Source organism: Triticum aestivum, chromosome 4D, assembly GCF_018294505.1.
Source record: "Triticum aestivum cultivar Chinese Spring chromosome 4D, IWGSC CS RefSeq v2.1, whole genome shotgun sequence".
Lineage (NCBI taxonomy): Eukaryota > Viridiplantae > Streptophyta > Magnoliopsida > Poales > Poaceae > Triticum > Triticum aestivum.
The window spans coordinates 228,289,191-228,313,053 of NC_057805.1; the positions used below are offsets into that span (position 1 = coordinate 228,289,191).

Consider the following 23,863-nt stretch of genomic DNA (forward strand, 5'->3'; position numbering starts at 1 on the left):
ACTGGATTGCTGAGATTGCGCCGCTCGTCGTTGGGCAAGTCAGAACCCAGACGGTGAACAGAAGAGTGGCGCAGGAGGGTCTTCTCTCAAGCAATTGGATAAACAATATCAAGGGCGAGCTATCCTCTGAAGGCTTGGTGCAATTCATTCATCTTTGGGAGATCCTGAGTGATCTGAACAATCACCCAAGCGTGGGTGATCAGGCGATCTGGAAGTGGAATACCTCAGGTACGTACTCGGCGGCATCGTCGTATTAGATAATGAACGAGGGAGCAATCAGACTTGGATGCGCCAATGGGCATGTGGAAGTGTCAAGACATGGACGCGCCAATGGCCTGTGGAAGTGTTGGGCCCCTGGCATGCATGTTGTTTATTGGTTGGCCCTGCAGCAGAGACTATGGACATCGGACAAAAGATATCGACATGGATTGCAAGATGCTACGTCTGTAAGTTTTCTCTATGGTCGGGAGGAAGATTCGATAGATCATATTATGCAACAGTGTGTCTACTCAAGGCAATTTTGGTTTCAACTCTTTGGTCGTGCTGATTAGTTGGAATATTTGGAAGCAACGGAATAGACGAGTCTTTGGAGGAAGAGACACAATCAATGAATGGGATCTGTCGACAAGGATCTACCAAGAGTTGCGACTTTGGTTGGCAGTGTTAGGATTTAATCAATTACTTGATTAAAGATTAATCCCTGCATTAATCCCCACGTACGGATGCCAGTTTGGCAACCGACATGGTGGTTCCTCGCGTCTCTCCGAACAGACGCCTCCCATAACTCGTGTATTTTCCCATTGTATAAATATGTACTCCATCATGACTAAAGAGGATACTTGAATCATTTTGCCTTGTCTCTCATTGTTAGGAGCCCTCCTACCATCACATGTTTGGGCTAGCCCTTTGGGCCAGCTAAGGGGGCCTGGCCCGTTCCGGAACCACCAGGGCGATAAAAGCCTGGGAGGAAGCGACGTCGAGACCATCCAGTGGATCACGGACGAACCGGCGGCGGCTCCTTTCTCCTACCTTCTTCTTCCCCCCTATTGCAAGCTTCCTTTGTTCCTCTCCTCCATTGTGTAATTCCTCTGTAATCACTACTCTGTATTGCTACTCGTGAGAGAGATCGATCTATACAAGCTAGCTACCATCACCTCTCTTACATCTGGTATTCAGAGCCAATCCACCAGATTTTCCACCCCAAATTTCCTCTCCCAGTCTGCGCCTTCTTCCTGTTCGGCAAAATGTCTAGCCACCAAATGTCCTCAGATCAAGTTCTCAGCATGGTGGTGGAGCAAGCAATTTACCTAATCACCGTTGATGTGATGTATTCCCTCTTCGGTCCCTTCGGTATTGAGGAGTTGGTGGTGTATCCCCCAACAATATCAGAGGATGGACAGCCATGTGTGGCGGCGGATGTGCGGTTTTGTTCGGCACACGCGACGGCATACTGGGACGGCCGCTGCATCTACTTCCGGTGCTGTCGTCTGCAGACGTGGAACGCAACGCCTGACGTGTTGCCGGCCCGAACCTCACCACCAACGAGCACGGCAACGCCAGATGCCTTAATGGCGAGTGATACTGCTACATCGGCACACTCCACCATCTTGGACCCCTCCGTCAACATCCCTACGGCGGCCAGCACCAGCACGCCGCCTCACGTCCAGGATACATCCCCCAAGTCTTCCCTCGACAGCAACGGCCGCGTCCTCGTCACGGGCACGACCGAGTACACATTGGTGCCGGCAAATCCAGAAGTCGTCACCGAGCTCGCCGTCCTCCCCGGCGACCCCTTCTCCACCACCAAGGCCCAGGAGATCCCCAAGGTTGCCCATGATGCAACCCCACTCTGCATCTCGATGGTGCCCGTCACCTGTTCGATGGAGTGCTCGACCCAGGTCGGTGCCATCGACAGCGTCGACGAAGCCCATGACGGGGCCACCGTCGCAGTGAAGGTTCACAACACCACCACCGCACTCGGTCCCGAGCTCGCGATCGACCTCTGCAACACCACAGCGGCCATCGTTGTAGCCACCTGTGGTCACCACGACAAGTTCGACGGCCTCAACATCCCCGTGAAGGCTGTAACGCCCATGATGCGGCTATATCTCCCACGTGTCGAGGCACGACTTAGAGGCATAACCGCATTGTGGTTTTGTCGCAAGAAGGGTCATCTTCACACAATCCCATGTAATGAACAAGAATGGGATAAAGACTTGGCTTACAATCGCCACTTCACACAATACATAAATAAAACATACATCATTCAGAGTTACACACATAGGTCCGACTACGGAACCAAAAGAAAGAAGACAACCCAACTGCTAGATCCCCGATCGTCCCAACTGGGCACCACTACTGATCAAAATGAAAAGAAACAACACAACCAACAAGATCTTCATCGAGCTCCCACTTGAGCTCGGTTGCGTCACCTGCACTGGTATCATCGGCACCTGCAACTGTTTTGAAAGTATCTGTGAGTCACGAGGACTCAGCAATCTCACACCCGCGAGATCAAGACTATTTAAGCTTATGGGTAGGAAAAGGTAGTGAGGTGGAGCAGCAGCAAGCACTAAGCATATATGGTGGCTAACATACGCAATAAGAGCGAGAAGAGGAGCAATGGAATGGTCGTCAACTAGTAATGATCAAGAAGTGATCCTTAACTCCTACTTACGTCAAACATAACACAAGAACCGTGTTCACTTCCCGGACTCCGCCGAGAAGAGACCATCACGGCTACACACGCGGTTGATGCGTTTTAATTAAGGTCAAGTGTCAAGTTCTCTACAACCGGATATTAACAAATTCCCATCGGCCACAAAACCGCGAGCACGGCTCTCGAAAGTTTAATACCCTGCAGTGGTGTCCCAACTTAGCCCATTATAATCTCTCACGGTCAACGAAGGATAAACCTTCTCCCGGGGAGACCCGATCAGTCTCGGAATCCCGGTTTACAAGACATTTTGACAATGGTAAAACAAGACCAGCAAGACCACCCGAATGTGCCGACAAATCCTGATAGGAGCTGCACATATCTCGTTCTCAGGGCACACCGGATGAGCAGTCCGTACAACTAAAACCAGACCTCAAGTTTCCCCGAGGTGGCGCTGCAAAGGGCTCTAGTTTGGACCAGCACTCAGAGGAACACTGGCCCGGGGGTTTAAAATAAAGATGACCCTTGAGTCTGCAGAACCCAAGGGAAAAAGGCTTAGGTAGGCAAATGGTAAAATCAAGGTTGGGCCTTGCTGGAGGAGTTTTATTCAAAGCGAACTATCAAGGGGGTCCCATAAATCACCCAACCGCGTAAGGAACGCAAAATCAAGGAACATAACACCGGTATGACGGAAACTAGGGCGGCAAGAGTGGAACAAAACACCAGGCATAAGGCCGAGCCTTCCACCCTTTACCAAGTATATAGATGCATTAATTAAATAAGAGATATTGTGATATCCCAACATAAACATAATCCAACATGGAGCAATCTCCATCTTCACCTGCAACTAGCAACACTATAAGAAGGGGCTGAGCAAAGCGGTAACATAGCCAAACAACGGTTTGCTAGGAAGGGTGAAAAGGTTAGGGGCCGACATGGCAGTATGGGAGGCATGATATAGCAAGTGGTAGGTAGCGCAGCATAGCAATAGAGCGAACAACTAGCAAGCAAAGATAGAAGTGATTTCGAGGGTATGGTCATCTTGCCTGAGATCCCGCAAAGAAGAAGAACGAGTCCATGAAGACGACAAACGGACGTAGTCGAACGAATCCTCACAACTCCGGAACGAAACCGAAGCTAACGAGAGAAGCAACCTGGAAAGAGACAAACAACATAGTAAACAACCACCACATACACATGGCATGATGCAAAAACAAATATGATGCATGTCCGGTTTAATGAGGCATGGCATGGCAAAGTGCAACAAACAATACTACAAGTTAAGTGGAGCTCGATATGCAACGAGTTGCCTATTGACGAAACACCACATCAATTATTTAGTTCTCTCTCATTATGTACTCGACCATATTAGATGTTGATTACCATGGCAAGAGGTGAAGCATAATAAACTATCTATTTATGCAAGTTTAAATGAGGCCGGAAATAACAAACGACAATACCGGAAAATCCCCATATGTCATTTAGCAATTTTAATGCAAACATCAATTTTAGACATTTTAAATGTTGTTATCATGATGCGAATGACAGATGTAAGTTATATGCAATTTTATGAAAATGTTGACATGAAGATGTTTAGGAGCATTTGGTCACCATGGCAGAAAGAATTGGGTGCCACGGCGATGAAAACGGAAACGATGCCATGGCAGCATAACGGTTCCGGTAGCTAATGGAGATACCGGCGCAAAAGAGAATTGTGCGGATGTGTGAAATGCGCAAGAGATGGTGGGGTGCTCCCGGATTCCGGGTTCCCATGGTACGGCGGCATGGCAATCGAGGAACGTGCAAAGACCTCTCTCGGAAACGGTGCAAACACGAGCATCTCATACAACACACATGCATTCGGTCCACAGACGTCATCTCGGGGTTATACCTTCGAAGCGTGCATTCGGGGCGGAACGCGTTCGAAGTGGAAGTAGTTGTTCACGGGGTCATCATGGAAGTAGTCGTTCTCGCGACCGTAGTGGTGCACGATCGTCGTGGTACTTGGCATCACATCGTGTAGTCATACACATTTCGTAGATGTTCATGTCGCCAGTGTCGTGGTACACATTGTCTTGTCGAATCCGAGCAACGGTAGTCGTACACGACATGTTGTGGAAGTAGTGGTTCACGGCGGAGAGGAACTCGGCGTTTTCGCTACCCGAGTCTTCGGCGACGGCAGTTGTGCATGTTCCAACATCACACTTGGAGGGACACCGACGTCGTGGTACTTGGTGAATCCCGGAGACAGTACTTGACGATCCAGGTGACACGAGGCACACGTCCACGGTAGTCTTTGGACTTGGGCTCCGGGTAGATGACTTGAGGGTCTCAGTCAGGAGCACTTGTGGCAAGGAGGTGCCTGCGAACGAGACGATGCAGCACGAACAGGAGGCGGCTGCCACACTCAGGCGAGCGGCCGGGCTCCCTGGTTGGAGTCGGCAGGGACGGCACGAGGCGGTGATGAAGAGGAGGTCGCAGGGAGAGCTGCTGTAGGTGGATGCAGAAGGTCGCCGGGCGGCGGAGGTACGGCGGCGCGCTGGAGGTGGTGGTGCTCGCGGGTGCAAGGCGGCCGGTGCTCGGGCTCCTGCGAACTCCGACCAAAACGGAGGGAACGAGCGGATGCGGGCGCAGGTGCTCGAGGAGCTCCTCTCCTCGAGCGCTCGGGCGACGGGGCTTGACGAGGAGGACGTGCGATGCGGCCTGGTCCTGCAGAGGGAGACGCGGCGGCCATGGCGAGGAGGCAGAGGGAGGACGCGGCGCGAGACAGAGCACTGCGGGGCTCGCGCTCGAAGCGGGATGGTGGAGGTCGGGGAACGGCGCGATGGCCAGCTCCCGGGCCACGGGGCTGGACGCGAGCAGGCGCGCGAAGCCGGCGAGGTCAGGGTCGAGCAGAGCAACAAGCCGGTGGCGGGGCTTGACGGGTCCAGGCGAGGGGCGGCGGAGCGCCATGGCTGAGGGAGAAGAGGAGGGGCGAAGCAGAGGAGGAGGCTCGGGCGCTGGAGGGAGCAGCAAGGCAGCGCCATGGAGGGGCACGGCTGGCCAGGAGGGCGTCGGGGTTTGCAGGAGGACGAGGGGAGAGGGGATCGGGCAGGAGGCGACGGCAGAGGGAGAGATGGGGAATAGATCGGGCTAGGGTTTGGCTTAGGTGGGCCGCGGGGATGGGCCTTCGGGCGGCGGCTAACAGGAGGCCCAAGTGGCCGGCTGGGGGGGTCTCTCCCTTCTCTCTCCCCTATTTCTATGGCAGAAAAGAATTAGAGAAAAGGAAAAGAAAGAGAGGGTTAGAGAAAGAATTTGCGCATGCGGACAATTTTCCCGGACTCACAAAAATGCGCTTGATCCAGGAAAAATGGAAGTGGCCTGATTGGACGATATAAATTCAAATGCATTTGAATTTAATTCAAATGATTTGAAGGAAGTGAGGGTTGGGAAGGTCCAAAAATGATCGGATTTTTGGTGGGGCTCCGGAATAAGATGAAAAAATATAATGCGAGGTTGGAGACCAAGAATTAAGATAACAAAGGCATTGGGATATTTGCAAGTGTGTTAAGGTGAACTCCAACGAATGGAATATTTATAATAGCTCCATAAATATTAGGAGGATATGTTATAAAGAGAAATCATCATGTGAATTCCCTCGATTTAAATGGATCGAAGATCCATGCAATTTACTTGGTTGAGTTTTAAAAATTAGTGACATGATGGCATGATGACATGAAAAATAAAGAGCAAGCACAAAAGAAACACACGGCGGTCACAAAAATAAGGAAGTCTTCTGAAGCGTCGGTCTCGGGGCGTTACAACACTCCACCATTACAAGAGGATCTCGTCCCGAGATCTAGGATGGCACCGGAGAGAAACGGAAGGGGAAGAGGTAAAAGAAATTTCTTCTTTGACAAATGAGTGAAACCATTGAACCTTGAGAGGTTGCAAAGCTTGAAGAAATGACACGACGGAGGTGAACAAAATTTAAAACACTCCGTTCAGCAAGAGGAACAATGAACATTGCGAGAACCTTTGTAGGTTGAAGAATATGAAACGAGAGCTTAACGGATCAAAAGGAATATGAAAGCACACCGGTAGAAAAGAGAGACAAGGAACACCATGTGAACCTTGAGGTTAATTGACACGATAGATATTTAAACCACTCCGGTTAAAACAAGATAGGGAAGGAATAAGAATGATATAATTTGGGCAGCACTTCGACTGTAAATGGAAGGAATTGAACATGAATTTGACAAGATGAGAGGATACTCGATGAATTTAACAACACACTGCCTCCGTAGCTAAAGAAAGAATGGCACAAGGGGTAAGAAAGATTTCAGACAGCACTCCGGTTGATAAGGGAGGTAAAACTTGATAAGATGAGAGAACTCGAATGAAAACACGTCACTCCGGCTAAACGGATAAGAAAGGAAAAAATTACATGATCTTGAGAAAACAAGATGATTGGTCGAAGAGAGCAACATCACAATGCCTCCGGAAGAAAGAATAGAAGATAGATCGTCAGAATAAGATAACGGAGAAGAAAATGGCAACTTCTGCCACAAATGAGCTTGGAAAGCATCCTTCCAAGAAGGTTAGAACGGAATTGTTGGAAAACCAACAACAAAAAGAATAAGCTTATAGTGGGCTTATGGAAAACTTCTCAAAACATGAGGTGAAAATTTTGCCACTAACGAAAACAATTGATTGGATTGAGATCAACAAGGAGATGAAAACTTCTTCACCGAGAAGAGAAGGAGAAAATTTGGATCATTGATAGACACCATAATAGCAATATTCCTTAGGGAAGGCTATAGGTGAAATATAACCCAATACAACTCCAACAAAAAGATTGGTTGGTCGAAAGATCTCTTTAACGACAAGAAAATGATGGGTTTAAATATCTCATTCCTGACAACTTGTGAATCATGAAACATGAAGGAAATTGTCAAAAATGACATAACACCATCCCAAAAGATAAGAGGGAGAGAATTGCACTTCGGAATGCAAGATGAAGAATACTTGAACTCCTGAAAACAAGACATGTGTTGAGCACCATGTTTATTTTGAAGTATAGCCTGGCGGATCATAACTCCGAGAGATATCTTGAAGAACAATTGAAGAATGAAAAAAAATCCCTGATGAACCACCATGTAGAGCCTCCATGAAGAACTCCGGTAATAAAAGAATGATCAAACGAAATGGAAACTTAAAAAGAACTCCGGGAGAAGCCTTGCAATGATTAGATGAAGCTTTGAAATGATATAATTGAAATAACTTGGAGCTCCGAAAAGAAAGATGAACAATTGAAATCAAGAATTTGATATCATGAACGAACTCCGGAAGAAGGGATTAAACACTTGGAGGAAACAAGAATAAGAATTATGTTATGCGTATCCTTCACCAATATAAATTGATGACAATCAACGGATTTGGCATACCACTTATTCTCGTAGAAAGGATTAAGATAGATATTGCGCAAACTTGTGAAGGTCTTCATCGAAACACCGGTAGGATTGAAACAATGAATAAATTGATATGATAACGAGGGAAGAGAAATCTTGAACGAACCACCGCGAGAATTTAAAATGAAAGTAGCAAAGGCACGATTCAATGGAAAGAATTAGAAAAAGAATGAAGATACTTGACAGAATTTAGACACATGAGAATGAAAGATCATGAACTGATTAGAGGATATTTGAACGATGCACCGGTAAGATTAGGAGAACGAGAGTTGAATGTTGAGAACGAATAAATCTTCTGAGATGATGGCCTTTGGATGAACAAGAAACGAAAACAACTCTGAAATGCTTCGGATGGGTAAGAAAAGAATTCTCACAAACAAAAACAATTATGAGAGGATGGCATCAATCTAGAACTATGAATCTCTGAAAGAACGGATAAGATTTTGAGGAAAAACTCTTCTTCGGTCTTCAAATGTTGAGAATGATGATGATAAGCACCACCATGAACTGTTGAGGCACTCCGGAACCATGAAGAATAGAAAGGTTGAATCAACAATGAAAAGAATTTAAAAGATCTTGGAGAAAGACATTTGACTGATGATAATTCATTCTTACGTCAAACTTTTAAATAAATTTGAGAATAGCTCCGGGAAAAGTTAGAAGAGTCAGGTAAGATCCTGGGAAAAGACATGTGGGTTAGGGCCCACTAAAAGATACACCATTGAACGATTGATTACTTGAAATGGAGATTGCACTGGTTGAATTAAATGGCTTGAATGAGGTAACAACCTCGAAATAGTTAGAACTGATGCGGAGTGGAAACACGAATCTTCAGAGATATCTTCAGCACTCCGGAACAATTTAATAGCGAGAAGTGGAAGATTAAGAGGTGCACCGGTACGAGAAAAACATTTGAAACAAGGAAAAGATATGATCGACAAAGCTTGAATTTAATCCACCGGAGAAGAATACAAGAATGAAGAATGATGAACTTGAAGTTTCGTGAGCATCTTCATGGAAAATCACCGGATAAGAACATTGAAAGAAAAGAATGAAGAGACTTTGCATCAATAAAAAGGATACTTGATTAAGGAATCTGAGTCCTTGAAGAAAAAGGGTAGGAGGGCGGGAAAACAAAGGCAACTTGGGACGGATGAAACAAACAACATTGGAAAACTGAGAGGTGATCTTGCGAATGTTGAAATGATCGGATCCACTTGAAGAGAAGCACGCCGGTTGGAAAAGAATTTAACATGACGACCTCGAGATCAAAAGGATTAGTATCCATATAGAAATATGAGAACACCGTTTAGAATAAGGTATGGAATCAACACTTGTCATTGAAGCAACTCGAATACCACAAAACAAAACAAAACAAAGGATTGGCTTGCAGAATAAGCCGGAACAAACATATGATAGAGATTTCGTCCGAAGTTTTCGTGGTGGGGCCCACACGGGCTAAATCGTACAGCACCATGATGTACAAGGCAGTGCACATGACATACGAAGCGTCCCCGAGTCGGCATAGCCAAGGACTCTTTAAGACACTACGAGACCACTGTAAAACCAACCGTGTACAGGCGGACCACTAGACGTTGAACCCCAATCTCATATCATGCGTCTGTCGGAAAGATATCCTAAGGCTACTTGAATTCCCACTTATAAACTCCCGAAACTTTCTGGTTATGCAATCAGGTGTTGGGGATACAGGGGACACAAAATATATCACCCAAACTAACAATACCTAGATCCAGCTGTATCCATCCGTCAACACATAACCAAGAAAACTCCGGAAATCATTTACCTCAACCTTCGAAAAACATCTGTTATACAAGTTATGGCAATACTCCCAAACTCCCGCCCCAGTACTGGGTGGCGTCGAGGTGATCTCACCAACAACTGCATAAAAGAGATTTCGATGTCGGCGAAACTCGGGTATTCCAGAACTGCAACGATAAAATTGTGACGACAACACCTCGGAGCTCAACTCCCCAGGACACTGCCACAACCCCTAAATGTCAGGAGGCACCAAGAACAATGTTCTCGTCACAAAACCATCGAAACGATTCCAAGATACCCAAAACATTTTAATGAAATTTGAGGAGAGAAAAGTCAAAACTTCTACGTCAGGAGTCCTCACCAGAGCGACGAAGGGATTGAGGAGTAAAAAGAATCCTACTCTCCGATATATATAATCCTAAGACTCAAAACATTTTTGTTCTAGACTCAACAACGCCAGCGATTCGATCAAGCAGGGGGCTCCTAAGTCGGGGATGGCTCTGATTACCAACTTGTAACGCCCACGACGCGGCTATATCTCCCACGTGTCGAGGCACGACTTAGAGGCATAACCGCATTGTGGTTTTGTCGCAAGAAGGGTCATCTTCACACAATCCCATGTAATGAACAAGAATGGGATAAAGACTTGGCTTACAATCGCCACTTCACACAATACATAAATAAAACATACATTTCAGAGTTACACACATAGGTCCGACTACGGAACCAAAAGAAAGAAGACAACCCAACTGCTAGATCCCCGATCGTCCCAACTGGGCACCACTACTGATCAACATGAAAAGAAACAACACAACCAACAAGATCTTCATCGAGCTCCCACTTGAGCTCGGTTGCGTCACCTACACTGGTATCATCGGCACCTGCAACTGTTTTGAAAGTATCTGTGAGTCACGAGGACTCAGCAATCTCACACCCGCGAGATCAAGACTATTTAAGCTTATGGGTAGGAAAAGGTAGTGAGGTGGAGCAGCAGCAAGCACTAAGCATATATGGTGGCTAACATACGCAATAAGAGCGAGAAGAGGAGCAATGGAATGGTCGTCAACTAGTAATGATCAAGAAGTGATCCTTAACTCCTACTTACGTCAAACATAACACAAGAACCGTGTTCACTTCCCGGACTCCGCCGAGAAGAGACCATCACGGCTACACACGCGGTTGATGCGTTTTAATTAAGGTCAAGTGTCAAGTTCTCTACAACCGGATATTAACAAATTCCCATCGCCACAAAACCGCGAGCACGGCTCTCGAAAGTTTAATACCCTGCAGTGGTGTCCCAACTTAGCCCATTATAATCTCTCACGGTCAACGAAGGATAAACCTTCTCCCGGGGAGACCCGATCAGTCTCGGAATCCCGGTTTACAAGACATTTTGACAATGGTAAAACAAGACCAGCAAGACCACCCGAATGTGCCGACAAATCCTGATAGGAGCTGCACATATCTCGTTCTCAGGGCACACCGGATGAGCAGTCCGTACAACTAAAACCAGACCTCAAGTTTCCCCGAGGTGGCGCTGCAAAGGGCTCTAGTTTGGACCAGCACTCAGAGGAACACTGGCCCGGGGGTTTAAAATAAAGATGACCCTTGAGTCTGCAGAACCCAAGGGAAAAAGGCTTAGGTAGGAAAATGGTAAAATCAAGGTTGGGCCTTGCTGGAGGAGTTTTATTCAAAGCGAACTGTCAAGGGGGTCCCATAAATCAACCAACCGCGTAAGGAACGCAAAATCAAGGAACATAACACCGGTATGATGGAAACTAGGGCGACAAGAGTGGAACAAAACACCAGGCATAAGGCCGAGCCTTCCACCCTTTACCAAGTATATAGATGCATTAATTAAATAAGAGATATTGTGATATCCCAACATAAACATAATCCAACATGGAGCAATCTTCATCTTCACCTGCAACTAGCAACACTATAAGAAGGGGCTGAGCAAAGCGGTAACATAGCCAAACAACGGTTTGCTAGGAAGGGTGAAAAGGTTAGGGGCTGACATGGCAGTATGGGAGGCATGATATAGCAAGTGGTAGGTAGCGCAGCATAGCAATAGAGCGAACAACTAGCAAGCAAAGATAGAAGTGATTTCGAGGGTATGGTCATCTTGCCTGAGATCCCGCAAAGAAGAAGAACGAGTCCATGAAGACGACAAACGGACGTAGTCGAACGAATCCTCACAACTCCGGAACGAAACCGAAGCTAACGAGAGAAGCAACCCGGAAAGAGACAAACAACATAGTAACAACCACCACATACACATGGCATGATGCAAAAACAAATATGATGCATGTCCGGTTTAATGAGGCATGGCATGGCAAAGTGCAACAAACAATACTACAAGTTAAGTGGAGCTCGATATGCAACGAGTTGCCTATTGACGAAACACCACATCAATTATTTAGTTCTCTCTCATTATGTACTCGACCATATTAGATGTTGATTACCATGGCAAGAGGTGAAGCATAATAAACTATCTATTTATGCAAGTTTAAATGAGGCCGGAAATAACAAACGACAATACCGGAAAATCCCCATATGTCATTTAGCAATTTTAATGCAAACATCAATTTTAGACATTTTAAATGTTGTTATCATGATGCGAATGACAGATGTAAGTTATATGCAATTTTATGAAAATGTTGACATGAAGATGTTTAGGAGCATTTGGTCACCATGGCAGAAAGAATTGGGTGCCACGGCGATGAAAACGGAAACGATGCCATGGCAACATAACGGTTCCGGTAGCTAATGGAGATACCGGTGCAAAAGAGAATTGTGCGGATGTGTGAAATGCGCAAGAGATGGTGGGGTGCTCCCGGATTCCGGGTTCCCATGGTACGGCGGCATGGCAATCGAGGAACGTGCAAAGACCTCTCTCGGAAACGGTGCAAACACGAGCATCTCATACAACACACATGCATTCGGTCCACGGACGTCATCTCGGGGTTATACCTTCGAAGCGTGCATTCGGGGCGGAACGCGTTCGAAGTGGAAGTAGTTGTTCACGGGGTCATCATGGAAGTAGTCGTTCTCGCGACAGTAGTGGTCACGGTCGTCGTGGTACTTGGCATCACATCGTGTAGTCATACACATTTCGTAGATGTTCATGTCGCCAGTGTCGTGGTACACGTTGTCTTGTCGAATCCGAGCGACGGTAGTCGTACACGACATGTTGTGGAAGTAGTGGTTCACGGCGGAGAGGAACTCGGCGTTTTCGCTACCCCGAGTCTTCGGCGACGGCAGTTGTGCATGTTCCAACATCACACTTGGAGGGACACCGACGTCGTGGTACTTGGTGAATCCCAGAGACGGTACTTGACGATCCAGGTGACACGAGGCACACGTCCACGGTAGTCTTCGGACTTGGGCTCCGGGTAGATGACTTGAGGGTCTCAGTCAGGAGCACTTGTGGCAAGGAGGTGCCTGCGAACGAGACGATGCAGCACGAACAAGAGGCGGCTGCCACACTCAGGCGAGCGGCGGGGCTCCCTGGTCGGAGTCCGCAGGGACGGCACGAGGCGGTGATGAAGAGGAGGTCGCAGGGAGAGCTGCTGTAAGTGGATGCAGAAGGTCGCCGGGCGGCGGAGGTACGGCGGCGCGCTGGAGGTGGTGGTGCTCGCGGGTGAAGGCGGCTGGTGCTCGGGCTCCGGCGAACTCCGACCAAAATGGAGGGAACGAGCGGATGCGGGCGCAGGTGCTCGAGGAGCTCCTCTCCTCGAGCGCTCGGGCTACGGGGCTTGACGAGGAGGACGTGCGATGCGGCCTGGTCCTGCAGAGGGAGACGCGGCGGCCATGGCGAGGAGGCAGAGGGAGGACGCGGCGCGAGACAGAGCACTGCGGGGCTCGCGCTCGAAGCGGGATGGTGGAGGTCGGGGAACGGCGCGACGGCCAGCTCCCGGGCCACGGGGCTGGACGCGAGCAGGCGCGCGAAGCCGGCGAGGTCGGGGTCGAGCAGAGCAACAAGCCGGTGGCGGGGCTTGACGGGTCCAGGCGAGGGGCGGCGGAGCGCCATGGCTGAGGGAGAAGAGGAGGGGGCGAAGCAGAGGAGGAGGCTCGGGCGCTGGAGGGAGCAGCAAGGCAGCGCCATGGAGGGGCTCGGCTGGCCAGGAGGGCGTCGGGGTTTGGAGGAGGACGAGGGGAGAGGGGATCGGGCAGGAGGCGACGGCAGACGGAGAGATGGGGAATAGATCGGGCTTGGGTTTGGCTTAGGTGGGCCGCGGGGATGGGCCTTCGGGCGGCGGCTAACAGGAGGCCCAAGTGGCCGGCTGGGGGGGTCTCTCCCTTCTCTCTCCCCTATTTCTATGGCAGAAAAGAATTAGAGAAAAGGAAAAGAAAGAGAGGGTTAGAGAAAGAATTTGCGCATGCGGACAATTTTCCCGGACTCACAAAAATGCGCTTGATCCAGGAAAAATAGAAATGGCCTGGTTGGACGATATAAATTCAAATGCATTTGAATTTAATTGAAATGATTTGAAGGAAGTGAGGGTTGGGAAGGTCCAAAAATGATCGGATTTTTGGTGGGGCTTCGGAATAAGATGAAAAAATATAATGCGAGGTTGGAGAGCAAGAATTAAGATAACAAAGGCATTGGGATATTTGCAAGTGTGTTAAGGTGAACTCCAACGAATGGAATATTTATAATAGCTCCATAAATATTAGGAGGATATGTTATAAAGAGAAATCACCATGTGAATTCCCTCGATTTAAATGGATCGAAGATCCATGCAATTTACTTGGTTGAGTTTTAAAAATTAATGACATGATGGCATGATGACATGAAAAATAATGAGCAAGCACAAAAGAAACACACGGCGATCACGAAAATAAGGAAGTTTTCTGAAGCGTCGGTCTCGGGGCGTTACAAAGGCCATCATCAGCCTGCCGCCCCACATCCAGGTTACATTCCCGATTCTTTCCACAATCAACAACCGTCGAGTCGTTGTTGCTAGGACGGACGAGTACGCACTCGTGGAAGCCACTCCAGACATTGCCATCGAGCTTGCTGTCCAGCCACCGACAAGGCACGAAGGGCTGCCGATACGGCCGACACCATAGCCATCATATCTGGTGCATCATAATGCAGAGGAGAATGAGGTTCGACCAACTCCGTGGTCGTCGTTTTCTTGCTCTCGTGAAGGTATGACTCTGAACCATAAAGGCCTGCTGCCACAAGTTACTTGTGTGATGAAGATCCCAATCGGTATGCCATTAAAGGACGCTACAGATTCAAATTTCTATGTGCAATTGTTCAGGCATGTGAAGCAAATGGGTGTGCTGAGCACAAAACTCTCCCACAATCTTGGTCTGCGGTTAAGGCTATTTGAGCCATTACTGTCCTCTGATCCAACTACCATTACAGTGCATTGTTTGATCTCCATGGTGCCAAGAGATACGACTGTCCTGAGTCAGCCGATAATGCAAGTTATGGGTGATCTAAACCTGGGTGTTGATGGCGACTGGTTATCTGTTCTATGGCGGCACATTTATTTCAGAACAAGCAAATTGGGCCGTATGAACTAGGTTGTGCTGCTATTGTTTTCCCTAATTGCTCTAAACATTCCCAATGGAAAGTTGCATGGCCACTCAATTCCAAAAGGAAAACATCTGCTGGCAGGCCCTGTTTTATGCCATGGCCATCATTTGCTTGCTCTCCTGACGGAGTTACCCTGAAGCACACATGGATGCTACCACAAGTCATTTATGTGATGAAGAGTTTATCTGGTAATCTGGATTCTCCTAGAGCTTTCTCAAGGTATTTTCCAAATCTGCAGCTGAAGTCCAGATTCAGTCAAACAAATGTCCGCCTGAAGCTTCCATGGCCATCTGATTCTTGCAATTGCCGAGCGGTGCAAGTGTGTTCCGAACTGCCTAAGGTGGAATATTTTGAACACCAGTTTATGGGTGTTTGCGAGCATCACGTAGCGGTTTGGGACTATGCTGTTCTGGGTTGCATTCCTATTTCTGACAAATTGAAGGGGATAATTCATCTTACGCATATGTCAGTGCGCTGGATTTTTTTGAGTCAAGAAGAATTTAAAGGCAGTGGTCATGTTTCAATCAACTTTCACACTAACAATGCATGGGAACGGTGCTCCATTCTCCTTGGGAATTGCATAAGGATACTTCCGGTGCAGCTCTCATGCTCGTGGTTTTTGAAACGGGGCAAAAAGGATTCAGATTTCAGTAATCATGACAAGTTCTTTCACAGCAAGCAGCAATTGGGTGCTCTGTGTACAACATTCCCGAGTAGTGTCTGTCTTCAGTTCGTGCAATTTTGTCCGTTATGGTCTTTTGCTCCAGCTGGTATCACAATGCAATGGCGGTGGGACAAGCATCAATCGCGGGACAAAAATTCACAACCTATTTTTTTGTTGCCTCGTTCCCCTTCTGAACCAATATCATATACTTCAGCTAGTGGCGATCACCTTGAGCAAATGTGGGACCCTGGAGGCCTTGCGAGCTATATATGCAGTACATGTGCATCGACTTCCCTGATGCATTACTTGTTTGAAGCCTGGATTGCATATGCGACTCCTATATGCACCCAGTTGAGAATGGAGAAGCCAATGGCCAGCGGCGAACTAAATCAGTGGATGACCATTCATTTCTTGCCTGGAACATGGGAGCTTGATTACATACTTGACAAGTTCATAGAGCTATGGGGGCTCTTGCTGCCATTATATTGCCAGTCATGCAAGTCCACGAGGAGCGGAAAAATCTGTGTGTCAGGCGTACCTGATGATCTAGGGAGCTTCACGGTTGTCCAGGAAGACTATGGGACTTCAGCTTCCAATCAAGGCACTCTTCAAGGAGGGAGGGGTTTCATCACCGGTGTTGTTGTCGTCGTCGTGCAGGGCTCCATCAACCACAAGTACTACCTTAACTTCCATCAAGACTATGTTGGTACCGACCACTTCCTTGGCGCCTCTTTGGATGGAGTCACCATCGACCACGGGTACTACAACCTCCTCGTTCAAGTCAACCTCGACGTCGACTACCATCATGACTTCGACCTAGTCAAGGAACATCGAGTGCAATGGGATCCCGGCGGTTCTCGGTGGTGTCGGCTTGGGGTGAAGCCGCATTTCAAGAAGTGGGGGATGTTAGGAGCCCTCCTACCATCACATGTTTGGGCTGGCCCGACGTCGAGACCATCCAGTGGATCACGGACGAACCGGCGGCGGCTCCTACTGATAGAGAGAAGAAGGCCCTTCACGGCAGTTATGCAAAGAGAACCACCGAAGGATCGTCGTTCCCCTCTGCTTGCTCCTAGCTGTGGGCGTCAGGGTCCATGGCGCCGAGGCATCAGACAACGGCAGCGACGACGGCGCTTGCGCGCTCGCGGGATGCAGCGCACGAGAAGAGATTAGTCTGGAGATGCCATGCGATGGTGCTATTGCAAATAGCCATGGCGGTCTTCGACCCGACGAACTACACGAGAGGAAAATCAAGGGAACAAGGAATGAATCAGAGTCATACCTTGATCTCATTGCTACAATAACAAGGTGCCTCTTTCCGATTTAATCATGCATATACTAATCGCCATCAGGAATTGGTACTTTTGGCCCTGGCTAATGCGGCCCCTGGAACCGGCGGTGCCCGACCGGCTCTTTGCTGGTTCGGCCGCGCCAATGCTCGAGGACGTCGCCCTGGCACTCGCGGCTCCGCCGCCGCCCGCGGGATGGTGCCTGCACCACGGCTGGGGTCCGTGTCCCCGTCCCACGCATGCGGCCGATGACGCCATCGCGCCTCCGCGCCTGCCATCCCCGACTCCCACCACGCCTCCGCCTCGCCGCCGCCTTATGCCTTCGGCTTCTCGGCATCAAGCTCCCCGTCGAGCAGCTGCGCCGCGCGCGCTGGGACTTGGAGCCCGGTCGCCCTCGGACTCGCGAACGGCGCCCGCAACGGCGTCGCGCCGGGCACCCTGCTCCCTGGAGGATCCTCGGACGAAGACGAGCGCGGCGGGAGCGCCTCTCGCCGCCGGTGAACGCCGCTACGGCGGCGTGCGTGGAGGTGGCGCTGGCCGGCCTGGTGCTCTCCGCCTGGTTCTTTCTCATGAGAATTGCAGCCTGTTTGGTAAACACTTAGGCAGGGGAATGGGAGTTTGCACAAGGGTGTTTATGAAGGGATTAGTCATGGGAAGTAGATTTTTACTCCCATTCCCTTATTTGGTATATGATGGGAATTAGCGTGGGATAAAACTCTGCTCACGAATTAACAGGGTACCCCTGGGAAGAAATAGGTGGGAATTGGCTTCCTCAACTCCCATTCCCCTTCCTACTTAAACTCCCATTCCCTCTAATCAAACAGTGGACTTTTAATCTCCTCACCCCTCAACTCCCATTCCCCATCTCGAATTCCCCCGAACCAAACACGCTGTTGGGGATCGAGCAGCCTGGGATTTGTTTCCTTCGTAGCTCTCCTTATCCATTCGATTGACCAGGCTGACTGCCATACGTGGGCTTGTGCATGCAGTTGGAAGGCAACAGCACACCTTACTAGTATTTGTTTAATAGTAGCTATTTGGTTTAGTGCTACACTAGTTCAGTTTATCAGCAATCTAGTGTTATAACAATATTTTAGCAGTATTTAGTCTGTTCTAGACCTGTTTATTATTTTTCTATCGAGTACAATGTATGTATTCCAGAATTCATCAAAGATGTAATATATCTCCATGTTTCTTACATGTTGAGAATAATTACATCTATTATTTGCAATTGAGATTTTTCTTTTATCTCTTGCAAAGATAAATTCAGTACCTCTACACTACTTATTTGCGATTGAGAATTTTCTTCTCTCGCAAAACAGTCTCATTGCAATTGAGATTAATTTTCTCTCGCAAAATATTAATTCACCCTGCTGAATTATCTTGCAACTTGATACAAGATCATCTCATTTAATTTGAGGTTTATACAAGTCAAGTTTTTCACTTGAGCATCAAGTTTGCAACATCATTATTATTCACTATATTAGTAGTGTTTTTCTATTGAGTACCATATGTATTCCAGAATCTATCTATGATGTAATATATTTCCATGTTCTACATGTTGAAATTATACATCCACTATTTGCACTTGAGATTTATTTTAATTTCTTGCAAATACAAATCAATTCATCTTGAGCCTTTTTGGCTTAATACGAGCAAGAATTGATATGCAAAATTCTTAGTGATTTCTTTAAATTGATGCTTGAGATCACAAGGTAGTGATGTAGATCTACTGCCTACGTAGATTATCAATGACTACTGTTAAAGCCTACATTTTGTCATTTCGACATTATGATTGCTTTACAACTCTCCCACACATTTTACTAAGACATAAGGCATTAGGAATGAGTATCTACTGATTTCATCAGATTATACTCCAATGCTCATATTGGCTCCCACATATTCTACGAAGATCTTTATCGGTCAGACCGCATAACAACATACGTTGTTCCCTTTGTCATCGGTATGTTACTTGCCCGAGATTCGATCGTTGGTATCTCGATACCTAGTTCAATCTCGTTACCGGCAAGTCTCTTTCCTCATTCCGTAATACATCATCCAGCAACTAACTCACTAGTCACAATGCTTGCAAGGCTTATAGTGATGCGTATTACTGAGTGGGCCCAGAGATACCTCTCCGACAATCGGAGTGACAAATCCTAATCTCGAAATACGCCAACCCAACAAGTACCTTCGGAGACACCTGTAGAGCACCTTTATAATCACCCAGTTATGTTGTGACATTTGGTAGCACACAAAGTGTTCCTCCGGTAAACGGGAGTTGCATAATCTCATAGTCATAGGAACATGTATAAGTCATGAAGAAAGCAATAGCAACATACTAAAACGATCGAGTGCTAAGCTAACGGAATGGGTCAAGTCAATCACATCATTCTCCTAATGATGTGATCCCGTTAATCAAATGACAACTCATGTCTATGGCTAGGAAACATAACCATCTTTGATCAACGAGCTAGTCAAGTAGAGGCATACTAGTGACATCTGTTTGTCTATGTATTCACACATGTATCAAGTTTCCATTTAATACAATTCTAGCATGAATAATAAACATTTATCATGATATAAGGAAATAAATAATAACTTTATTATTGATTCTAGGGCATATTTCCTTCAGTCTCCCACTTGCACTAGAGTCAATAATCTAGTTCACATCGCCATGTGATTTAACATCAATAATTCACATCACCATGTGATTAACACCCATAGTTCACATCGTCATGTGATCAACACCCAAAGGGTTTACTAGAGTCAATAATCTAGTTCACATCGCTATGTGATTAACACCCAAAGAGTACTAAGGTGTGATTATGTTTTGCTTGTGAGATAATTTTAGTCAACGGGTCTGTCACATTCAGATCCGTAAGTATTTTGCAAATTTCTATGTCTACAATGCTCTGCACGGAGCTACTCTAGCTAATTGCTCCCTCTTTCAATATGTATCTAGACCGAGACTTAGAGTCATCTAGATTAGTGTCAAAACTTGCATCGACGTAACCCTTTACGACGAACCTTTTGTCACTTCCATAATCGAGAAACATATCCTTATTCCAGTAAGGATAATTTTGACCGCTGTCCAGTGATCTACTCCTAGATCACTATTGTACTCCCTTGCCAAAATCAGTGTAGGGTATACAATAGATCTGGTACACAGCATGGCATACTTTATAGAACCTATGGCCGAGGCATAGGGAATGACTTTCATTCTTTTTTATATTTTCTGCTGTGGTCGGGCTTTGAGTCTTACTCAATCTCACACCTTGTAACACAGGCAAGAAACTCTTTCTTTGACTGTTCTATTTTGAACCACTTCAAAATCTTGTTAAGGTATGTACTCATTGAAAAAACTTATCAAGCGTCTTGATCTATCTCTATAGATCTTGATGCTCAATATGTAAGCAGCTTCACCGAGGTCTTTCTTTGAAAAACTCCTTTCAAACACTCCTTTATGCCTTATGCCCGTGCGTTGCAACGGGAAAAAATAAATCCTCGCATGTTCCAAGCGACCCATCGGTGTTACCACTCTCTTCGCCATCGTGGTCACAAACGAAGACAATGATCGTGTAGGAAACACAACTGTGAAGAATTCAGGTGTCTCGAGAGGTGCAGGGAGGCGTGACAGTTTAGTGAGTGAGTAGGTGCAGAAGGGAAACTGAGCTTCTGGATCAGTATTAGGATCGGCCGTACTGAACCTATTGAACCTGATCATGTGTATCGCATAGACAGGCTTGAAATAACATTTGTTCAGAAACACCAAGAACTGTGAAATTTCATAGGCACATCCTGCCTTTAGTTTGCCCATAAACTTAGGCACAAGCTTCTCACCAATCTCAGCATAGATGTGGTTGCCCTGCCAAGAAACAACATGCAATAATTACCAAGCATAGAAGGCTGAAAAAAATTACAACCAATGCAGGCGCCAAGGCTGGAGAAATCATATACCTGGGCATCCAAAAGGACCATGTCAGTGTGTTTGATAGGACCGTCATCAGCGTCTCCACGGTGATGCCACAAACGCGAAACATACACACGGATGGTCAAGTTTCTGTCCCCAACAACAAGAGACTACAGACCAGCCATCGCCATCTACAAGAAAAGGGTCATCACCAAAACACACGACCACCGTTAAACTAAATAAACCAGTATGACATAAGCCACGCCAATACATGCAAACACTCAAAATATCAACCCCACCACACGGAACACACTTATTCAGCCATCGCCAAATGCCATGTAACAAGATATCGTCCAACTCACAAAAGCATGCCACTGCATTAGTTTATTCCATCAGAGAATGCCAAGCTCTACAAAACGATGTTGTTTCCTTTAGTAAGTAATGTCATCGATTGTTTATTCTCAATTCCGGCGTTGGTTTCAAAATGTCGAGGATTAATTGTTTATGTGGATGTAAAATTAGTGGTTTCTAGAATGTAAAGAGCAAGTCTTTTCTATACCAATTTGATAATTTTACTTTTCATACTGCAGATTGGTCTGGATGGAATCCCTATGGTTGATCCCAGTAGGGCAGTACAAACAGGACCCTAAGGATTTATCCCCTCGATACACTGACGAAATGGGAGGTTTGTTCATCAGGATCTTTTCAGAATTTTTTGTCATATTTTCTCATCATTGTTATGGTACTTAGTAGTTATGGTACTCTAATTGTTGACATTTTGCTTATTTAGGTTTTGGATTCAACTGTAATTGTGATTTGTGCGAAAACTTTGGTATACATTGAAGCAAAGCTAACAAGGCTGAAGTCAAACAACTCTACCTCCAATGCTTTGCTTGATACTGTGACAGTAGCAACAGTAAAATGTCAAACACATTTGTAAGTCAACATGAAATCGTAAAACACGTCTGCTTGACGACCCTTTGACGTGACTCACTTGCCTTAAACGCGAACGTGAGCTTATACGGCTTCATCCACATTTTTTTGACAACCCTTGAGTTGGAAGATGTGATTGTCCAAGAGGTGAGCATGGAGAGGGTTTCCATGGCCTTCCTATTTGGGCAATCGAAGAGTGGTGGATCGGGCTCTTTGGCTCTCCTGATTATTAGAACATCCTGATCTAAGATTTTTTGGGATCAATCTCAACTCAAAATTATGTGGTTATCGTTTTATGTAGTTGAAGCTAGATTGAACGACCCTAAGCTCAATAATAGTCAATATAACTCCACGTGCCATTGTGCAACACTTGAAGCCATATAAAAACAATAGCAACAAACTATAAAATAATTATTGGTTGACACAGTACACGATTATGTACTATTTGTCATTTCCACAGTATTGTCATGTCTGAACCCACAAACATCGAATTTGAAAGCAATCCATCATCTCTTATAATTGGCAGTCCTAAAAAATGTATATCATGGCAAGCTCCAAAAGTTTACTACATATATATAAGTGATATTTTAAGTACAAACCAAAATCCAGTATTAATTTCTCAAAGGTAAAAAAATCCAGCTCTACATGCTCATTGTCTCCCTGCTCATTCCCTATTAACCGTTGGCTGCAAGAAATCTCTCTGGCAAATCACCTTCCACTGATTGAGCTCCCTACAGAAGCATATTGGTAGGAAAACAAGGTTAGCATATTGGAATTAGATATTTGAGTCATTTGACATTTCGAGATGAATTGATACTATTTGACATACCAGTTTTACTTTGGATTTTCCTAATACAATTGATGAATTCCAGTACACCAGTAGGCATGTTATCTTCACATTCATTGTCCTTGAATGTTAGCACTTGGCCCAAAATTAGTTTTCTGAGTTCATATCCATCCTATTTATTCATTTTTTTGTAAAAGAATGACATCAGCATCAGATGTATAATAATCATAGAAGCACATATCTATACGGTTGCAATATTTACCTTTAAAAATGGCAAATGTGGTCTTTCGTCTTCCCATGTGGACATGAATAGGGGAACAAGATAACCAGACAATTCCCTTATATAGGAATATAAATACACTTTATTAATATTTTCTACATACTCAAATCAACAAATAATCAGTATCTAGTATTCATCTTATGAAAAAATACCTGTTGTAAACTGGAATATCATCTAGGATTTTATGTTGCCATAGGCGAATATCCTCGTTCCATCTAGACCCAGGGCATGCTTTTGACATTGCTTTTTGTAAGTGTTCGGAAATCCATATAATTTTTTTCATATATTTTGCGAGTGGGTTGTATCGGTACATTGGATTAATAGGAGTAGGGTCCAAAATGTACACTATTCTGGTATCTTGGTCCAATGTGAATAGAATGAATTCATCCATGGTTTGTACTGGAATATGGATCTGAAATAGGCTACATATTAGATGCAATATATTTTTTTTGCTATAAAGTATATAAAAGTGCTCTTACCGATTTAAATATTGAAACATTGATACCAGACCAACTACGAACAAAATTTGCTAGTTGCTCCACATCTAACTTTTTATGG

General features: G+C 46.1%; 1 long non-coding RNA gene across 1 annotated transcript; it reads right to left on the minus strand.

Moving 5' to 3' along the window:
- Window positions 1-23,047: 23,047 nt before the first annotated feature.
- Window positions 23,048-23,623, minus strand: LOC123099878 (uncharacterized). The gene is made up of 3 exons (XR_006448277.1): window positions 23,458-23,623; window positions 23,288-23,363; window positions 23,048-23,197 (listed from the first exon to the last, which is right to left on the minus strand). It is a non-coding gene; the product is annotated as an uncharacterized lncRNA (long non-coding RNA).
- Between the last annotated feature and the right edge of the window lie 240 nt (window positions 23,624-23,863).